Source organism: Myotis myotis, unplaced genomic scaffold, assembly GCF_014108235.1.
Source record: "Myotis myotis isolate mMyoMyo1 unplaced genomic scaffold, mMyoMyo1.p scaffold_m19_p_11, whole genome shotgun sequence".
NCBI classification, from domain to species: Eukaryota; Metazoa; Chordata; class Mammalia; order Chiroptera; family Vespertilionidae; genus Myotis; species Myotis myotis.
The window spans coordinates 8,089,519-8,096,928 of NW_023416315.1; the positions used below are offsets into that span (position 1 = coordinate 8,089,519).

The 7,410-nt window shown below is 42.2% G+C and overlaps 1 pseudogene; it reads left to right on the plus strand.

Annotated features, from left to right (window-relative positions):
• Positions 1-2,959: 2,959 nt before the first annotated feature.
• Positions 2,960-3,553, plus strand: LOC118665668 (annotated as a pseudogene).
• Positions 3,554-7,410: the final 3,857 nt, after the last annotated feature.

The following is a 7,410-nucleotide window of genomic DNA, read 5'->3' on the forward strand; positions in this document are numbered from 1 at the left end:
TTCTTTAAGAGAGATCCATATACTTGTGATTCAAAATAATAAGGAGGAAAGTAAAGGGCAATTCAGGAGTGTGGTATCACATGAACAATTTTTCTTAAAGATTGAAAGAAATTTTTAAGGGTATGTGTAAAACGTGGTAAGCAGGCTGACTGAGGCTAAGTGAAAGCTAATTTTGAGGATGAGTGAGCAAGAGTCCCAACACCCAACTTGTAGTACTCTGGTAGCAAATATGTCAGCTTTGAAGACCCAGTGCCTTCGTGATAATGCTTATTGCAAAATCAGACCCTGGTTCCAGGAGCTAAGCTGAAACAAAGACTCCTGAATTGTTGCTGGGTTGCTAGGAAAACCAGACCAGCTTCCCATGAGCCCCGGCACTGGGCAGCTCTACTCATAAAAGCAATAGCTGATAATAGAACAGGGAGTAGTCACAGGTCTGGGAAAAATCCAGAAGGGATTCTCTGGGTTCTTGCAGAAGGTCACCTGCTATAAAATAAACACCAAAGGACTTATAAAATGCCCAAGAAACACACTTATGCAAAACTAATCCAATCCTCTAACTCTGCCCATGGGTTTTGTGAGGTGTTGCCTGGCTCCAGTTCAAATTCCTGTCATAATGTCAGAGTTTCCAGATTACTGGGACATTTAGCTCAGAGTAGGCAGGACATTTTCTGTGGAGGGACTCTCTTCTGCCAGGAAGGGTGGAGTGGCTGAAATGGAATAACCCAATCAAGTTTTTAAAATTCCTATTCTCGATGTCTCCTTTAGATTCTCATCATATCATCACATGAATCAAAACAATCTGGAGACGTGTGGTCACTAATGCCCCAAAGTGCCTTTTGTCCCTAATACCATCTAGGGACAACGCCCCTCCACTCCCACCCTCCCCCCCGCCACAAAAACCCAGAAAAATAAAGTCCCCCAAATAAACACCATTTGCTTAGGAATCATCAGGAAAGAGAAAGCAGCTGAGCAATTTCTACTCTTCACACAGTCATGTGACACTTTGTTTATACTCAACTAGTAGGATAAGCATTGAAAGTACAAGTACGTAGATCTAACTTTTTTTTTGGCTTGGGCTGATTGTTTACTTTTGCCGTACTGTCAAAATTCATCCTAAGCGTCTCCATTATCTTTCCCATAAATATACGAGACTCAGTGGAAAGGAGAACATTCCTCAGGCCTGCTTAATAAGCAAATTATTTTTCAACTGCTTTATCCCCTTCCTCCACACCCTCTTTGAATAAACATTTGGGAAACACAATCCTGTGGTCTAGCAATTTGCCAAGACTCTCTTTGTCCTCACAAAGGCAGGGGAAACAAATGGACGAGCTTAATGCAGGATATGAGTTATCCTGGATAATCAGTTGAAATATCCACATCTCTAATTCAAGGCTTCCTTTGATTTATCAATGTCATATTTCACATTAAGGCCCCCAATGTCCATTTTCTTCATTTCCTTTCTAATTATTGCTTCCCAACTCAATGATTTGATGTTCTATAGTTTCTGAAGTTTTGCATCCAGTTTGTTCAGCATCTTGGAATGTGATGAGAAAAGTGGTCTCTCTGTTACAAAAACCATATGGACTTTTCGTTATTTTCATTTACTCTTCCTATCCTCTCTTGCTTGTCAGTAAGTATATCCAGGTTAGTGGCTAATGATGCAAGAGATGAAAAGTAAAAGCTTTCTGAGATCATTATGGGAAGGGTCAGAAAGAATGGAGGCTCGGGTATTTGAGGCCTGGACTAAAGCCCAGTTTTACCACTTATTGGGGACAGAAACATGTATGAATTCCCTAACCCAGCCGTGGGCAAACTACGGCCCACGGGCCGGATCCGGCCCTTTTGAAATGAATAAAACTAAAAAAGAAAAGGACCGTACCCTTTTATGTAATGATGTTTACTTTGAATTTATGTTAGTTCACACAAACACTCCATCCATGCTTTTGTTCCGGCCCTCCGGTCCAGTTTAAGAACCCATTGTTGCCCTCGAGTCAAAAAGTTTGCCCACCCCTGCTACTATAGGATTCATAGTTACTATCTAGTAACTCTGAGAGATTTCAAACTCTCAGAAAATTTGAACTCTGAGGATTAAAAATAAGAATCAGCTTGCTGGATTGTCGAGGGAATCAAATAATGTATATCATGTCTTGCCCCTCTACTGTTTCCACCCCAGTGTAAGCCACTATCCTCTCACCTGGATTATTGAAACAGCCTCCACTTCCACCCCTCCTTTAACCCAAAACCACATTCAGCACAACGCAAATCAGACCAGGTTACACTCTGTGCAAACTCTGCAAAGGCTTCGAATCTCTCTTAGAGTAAAAGCCGGAGTCCTCCCTTAGAACAGCCCCCACCATTGCCTTTCTGCCAGCAACTCCTCCTACTCTCTTCCTTGCTTATTCCATTCAGCCACCCGGGCCTTCCGGTGTCCCTTGAATGCCTCACCTCAAGGCCTTTGCATTGGCTCTTTGCTTTGCCTAGAATGCTCTTTACCATGCCCTAGGCCCTCAATTCACCTGATGTCAACACAGCTCAGATAGGCTGTTCCATGAATGTCACCAACGCTCATCATGAGTGTTACCACCACATCCTCCTAGTGTAGGTGTCAACTAAACCCACAGGGAAATTGATGTGTCAGGGGAATCCCTAAGCAACAGAGGATGGGATTTGGTGAACAAATGCCTGACCTCCCATCCTTCAGTGAGACAGCCCTGAGACGTATTTTCCATGGGTTCTCAGGGGCCTGGAAGGAACTGAGCCCCGCTGCACACAGCAGTAAACAGCTTGTCAGTACACTCTCCACTGGCTTCCCGCACTTCCCTGTCTCACTCTTCCATATTCCTGACTTCTGCCTTCTAGGACCATCTATCCAAACTTAAATCTCAAAGTTGCATTCCTTTATGGCATTCTAAAATAAAAGCCAGGGAGAGTCCGGAAGAAACAAGAGTGCTGCGTGAACATGGGGAAGCAAGAGAAAGCAAGGAAGTATGTGACCATGAAGCGAATGCTTCGTCTCAGAGATAAGAGGCTTCAAGACAAGGATAGTTTAAAACCTAAAAAGAAAGAAAAGAAAGATCCCAGTGCACTCAAAGAAAGAGAAGTCCCCCAACACCCCTCCTTGCTTATTCTTCCAATTTAACACACAGCTAGGCCCACCTTACCACATCCTGGTGGATACCAACTTTATCGTTTCCATTAAGGCCAAACTGGACTCAGTGCAGTCAATGATGGATTGTCTCTATGCCAAGTGTATCCCTTGTATAACTGACTGTGTAATGGCTGAAATTGAGAAATTGGGGCAGAAGTATCAAGTGGCTCTAAGGATCGCCAAGGATCCAAGCTTTGAACGATTACCATGGACACACAAAGGAACCTATGCAGATGACTGCTCAGTACAGAGAGTAACTCAGCACAAGTGTTATATTGTGGCCACAGTTGACCGAGGCCTTAAACGAAGAATCAGGAAGATCCCTGGAGTTCCCATCATGTACATTTCTAACCATCGGTACCACATTGAGCTGATGCAGACGATTATGGAGCCCCTCGGTTCTAATACTTAAAAGACAAAGTTTCTCTGCTTTCCTTCAACCAACTTTCTCTGTTTCAGGTTTATTAAACATGCTACAACATGTGTTATTGCTCCACTCACACATTTGCTGTTATGAGCTGAGAACAGTTAAACACTCACTTTTTGGTGGTGGTTTGAAAATGATATTGATGTTGTTTTGAAAATGATATTTTGTATCATTTAAAATTTTGTTACATCTTTTTATAAATCAGGTAACTGCTAAAATAAAATAAAATAAAATAAAATAAAATGAAAACCAAAAGTGAATATCCCATGTCCCCTTCAACTTGAAACCTAGGAGCCTATTTCTCTATTTCTTGAAGTCAGACGCAAGGCCTCCTCCTCCCTTTCCCAATGTAACTAGTTTTGAGAGTAGGCAACCAGCAAATTTGAAGATGAAACATAAAAAGCATGTCCCATGGCGTAAGAGATGTGTCTAGAAGTATTCATGAAATTACTTCCTGCTCCTGTTAACTTTAGAATCAGGCAACAGTATTTTCAAACCAGGAAGTGTTTTTCTTGGCTCACCATTGTCCACACGTTTTGCTGGAGCCTGGCACATATACACATTCACCTGGAATTTTATGCTCACTGTGTGGACTGTCATGAGCTATGAAACAGCCAATATCTCCCCTTGGTATCTCAGAGAAAAGGAGGATGTTCATCTCAACATTGTTTGGAATAATTTTTTCTCTCTGAGAAGAACAATCTCCTTGAGGCTCTAATAGAAAATAAAGGTAAAGTGGTGTATTCATTTGCTCAGGCTACCAATAACAAAATACCACAGGCTGCAGGGCTTAGACAACAGACATTTATTTTCTCATAGTCCGGAGGCTGGAAGTCCAAGATCAAGGTGTTGCCAGGTTCAGTTTCCTCTGTGTGTCTTCCCTTGGCTTGAAGATGGCTTCCTTCTCTCTGTGTCCTCACATGAGCACACATCCCTAGTGTCCCTGTGCATCCAAATTTCAGGTAGGAGTAGGGCCCATTCTAATGACCTCATTTTTCCTTAATTACCTCTTTAAAGATGCTATCTCTATACAGGCTGCATTCAGAGGTGGGACAGGGTTTCAACATGTAGATTTGGGATACAGATAATTATTTAACTAGGCATGGCCTTGCCCTGTTTACTCTCACCCCCCACCCCCTCCGAACACACACACACACACACACTTTACATTATTCACAAAATCTCAGTCTTTTCTAGAAAGGTATCTAGGATCACAGGTATCCCTGGACAAACCTTTCAGTCATGGTGTGGGTTGGCCACTTACTTTGTTTCCTGTCCTGACCTGGCCCCTTTGGTTGCTCAGGTACTGATGAGCTGACATAGGAGCATATTCCGATGATCCTTGGAGCTGGTTCCTGTGAGTCCTCTGTGCCCTTTACATATTATGCCAAAGCCACTCTGCTGAAGTACCCACATTCCTTGCCCCTTCATGCTATGCCCTGTCATGCTGGACCTAACATCTCACAGAAATGGTATGTGATGTCCACCCTGCCATTTCTGCTTCTGGATATGTTGTCTCTAAGACCCGCTCAGACACTCACCATGCTATCTCCAAAACTCCTTTTCTCAAAAGCACACGTGCCCCTTCACCAAAAAACCCTTCCCTTCCCTTCCCTTCCCTTCCCTTCCCTTCCCTTCCCTTCCCTTCCCTTCCCTTCCCTTCCCTTCCCTTCCCTTATTCTCTCTTCTTCCCATCATCCACAGAACCCCTGTGATTCTGTAAGCCTGAAATTTCAGCTTTGAAATTTATCCTCACCCAGCCCTGGCCAGTGTAGTTAAGTTGGTTGGAGTGTCATCCCATGCACCAAAAGGTGGTGAGTTCCATTCCCAGTCAGGGACATACCCAGGTTGCAGGTTCGATCCCCGGTCCTGGGCTCATGTGGTAAGCAACTGATTGATGTTTCCCTCTCACATGCCATTTCTCTCTCTCCCTCTCTCTCTCTCTTCATTCTTCTCTCTAAAATCAATAAAGCTCTTTAAAAAAATAAAGCAACTTCGCCTCATCTGAAAGAGCATGATCTGAAATGTAGAGATCAAATAGTATTTTAAGAGTGATTCCTTCAGTAAGCTTACAAATATAAAGCTACTGAAAGCTAAAGAAAAATAATTGTATAACATTTTAGGGTTTAAGAGATTTTTATTTATGTATAAATATTAAACCATTTGATCTTCACACAGCCCTGGAATGAGAGTATTTTCTCATCTCCACAGATAAACTGAGTGGTGGAAGTTTGTCCGATGTGGCCAAGGTCAACAGTCAGTGAATGGAGGACCTAAGACTATTTCAGAGGAGATGAGATTGGATGTGTTCAGGGTGGTTTGGCCATAGATCCTAAGACTATTTCAATGCTCTTTCAAGACTGCTGTCATCCTCCGCTTACACTATATTGGAAAATGACTAAATTAATTTTAATGTATGATGCATAATAAATACCCATGTAAAAGTAGACACTATTTTACAAATAAGCAAATGCTTTCTACCCTTCTTCCCTAAAATTGTTAGCTACTACTTACTCTTAGCTACTATTAGCTTCTATGTGTTATTATAACAACTCAGTTGATTCTCTTGGCCCCCGCTATGAGGAGCTGCATTGCTTCCTTAGGGCTACAAGAACAAAGTGCCTCAAACTGATTGGCTTAAAACAACAGATTTTCTTCTCTCTCAGCTTTAGAAGATAGACTCTGAAATGAAGTGTCAGCAGGGCCATGTTCCCTCTGCAGCTCTAGGGAAGGAGCCTTCCTCGCCTCTTCTAGTTTCTAGTCTTTACAGGCAATTCCTTGGCTACCCTTGGCTTGTAGACACATCACTCCAATCTCTGCCTCCATCTTCATGTGGTCTCCATCAGTCTGTGTTGCTTCTCCCCTAATTATAAGGATGGTAGTATGACTTCATTCTAACTTGATTATATCTGGAATGACCCATTTTAAATAAGGTCACATTCACAGATACCACAGGTTAGGACTTGAACATTTCTTTGGGGGAAGGCAAAATTCAACCCACAACAGGCATAGGGTTATAATCTTTTTACCTATATCCTAAAGATGAAGACTGTGAGGCTCAGAGCATGTAAGTCAGTGTTTCTCTAAGTTTGGCCCAACAATTGCCTGCTTCAAAACCACCTGGAGGTTTGTTACAGTACTAACACCTGGGCCTCACGATGGAGCAGAAAAAAAATAAATAAATAAAAATCTGTATATCTAATGAGGGCCAAATGTGGCTCATAGAAGCACTTGATTTGGGAAACTCCTAGATTGATCAGAGCTACTGAGGATTTTGTAAATGAGTGGTATAAACTGAATGCAAGCCTAGGCACTCAGACTTCAGAATTTTATTTCATTAGTGGGCCCCACTTTACCTCTCATTTTCTTATTCAAGATCCTGCTTGATTGTTTGCCTCAATATCCTGTGAATGTTGGTCTTCCTTGCTTGACATACATGTCCTTTTCAGGACTTTGTGCAATGTGTACAGGTTGGCACTGCACAGCCACACCCAGAAGCCCCATTCTCTCACCAATCCCTTGTTCCACCTCTCCCTGTCTTGTATCATTCTCTTTCCACATCACCTACTCAGCTGTCCCATCCATGTGGGGGGAAGCTAGTCCACACTCTGGTTGCTTATAAAATCTTTAGATCCTCATGTTTTATACCATTTCTTCCCAATAATTATACTAACTTTCTCTTAAGAAACATTGGGCAATTACATTTTAGACCCCTCTTTCCAAGAGATACTAATTTTGTCATGTTCATCCTCTGTTCAAGGAAGAAATATTGCTAGGACTTACAAATAATAATAATAAATGACAAACATCTACATTCTTCTTATGTGTCGGCAAA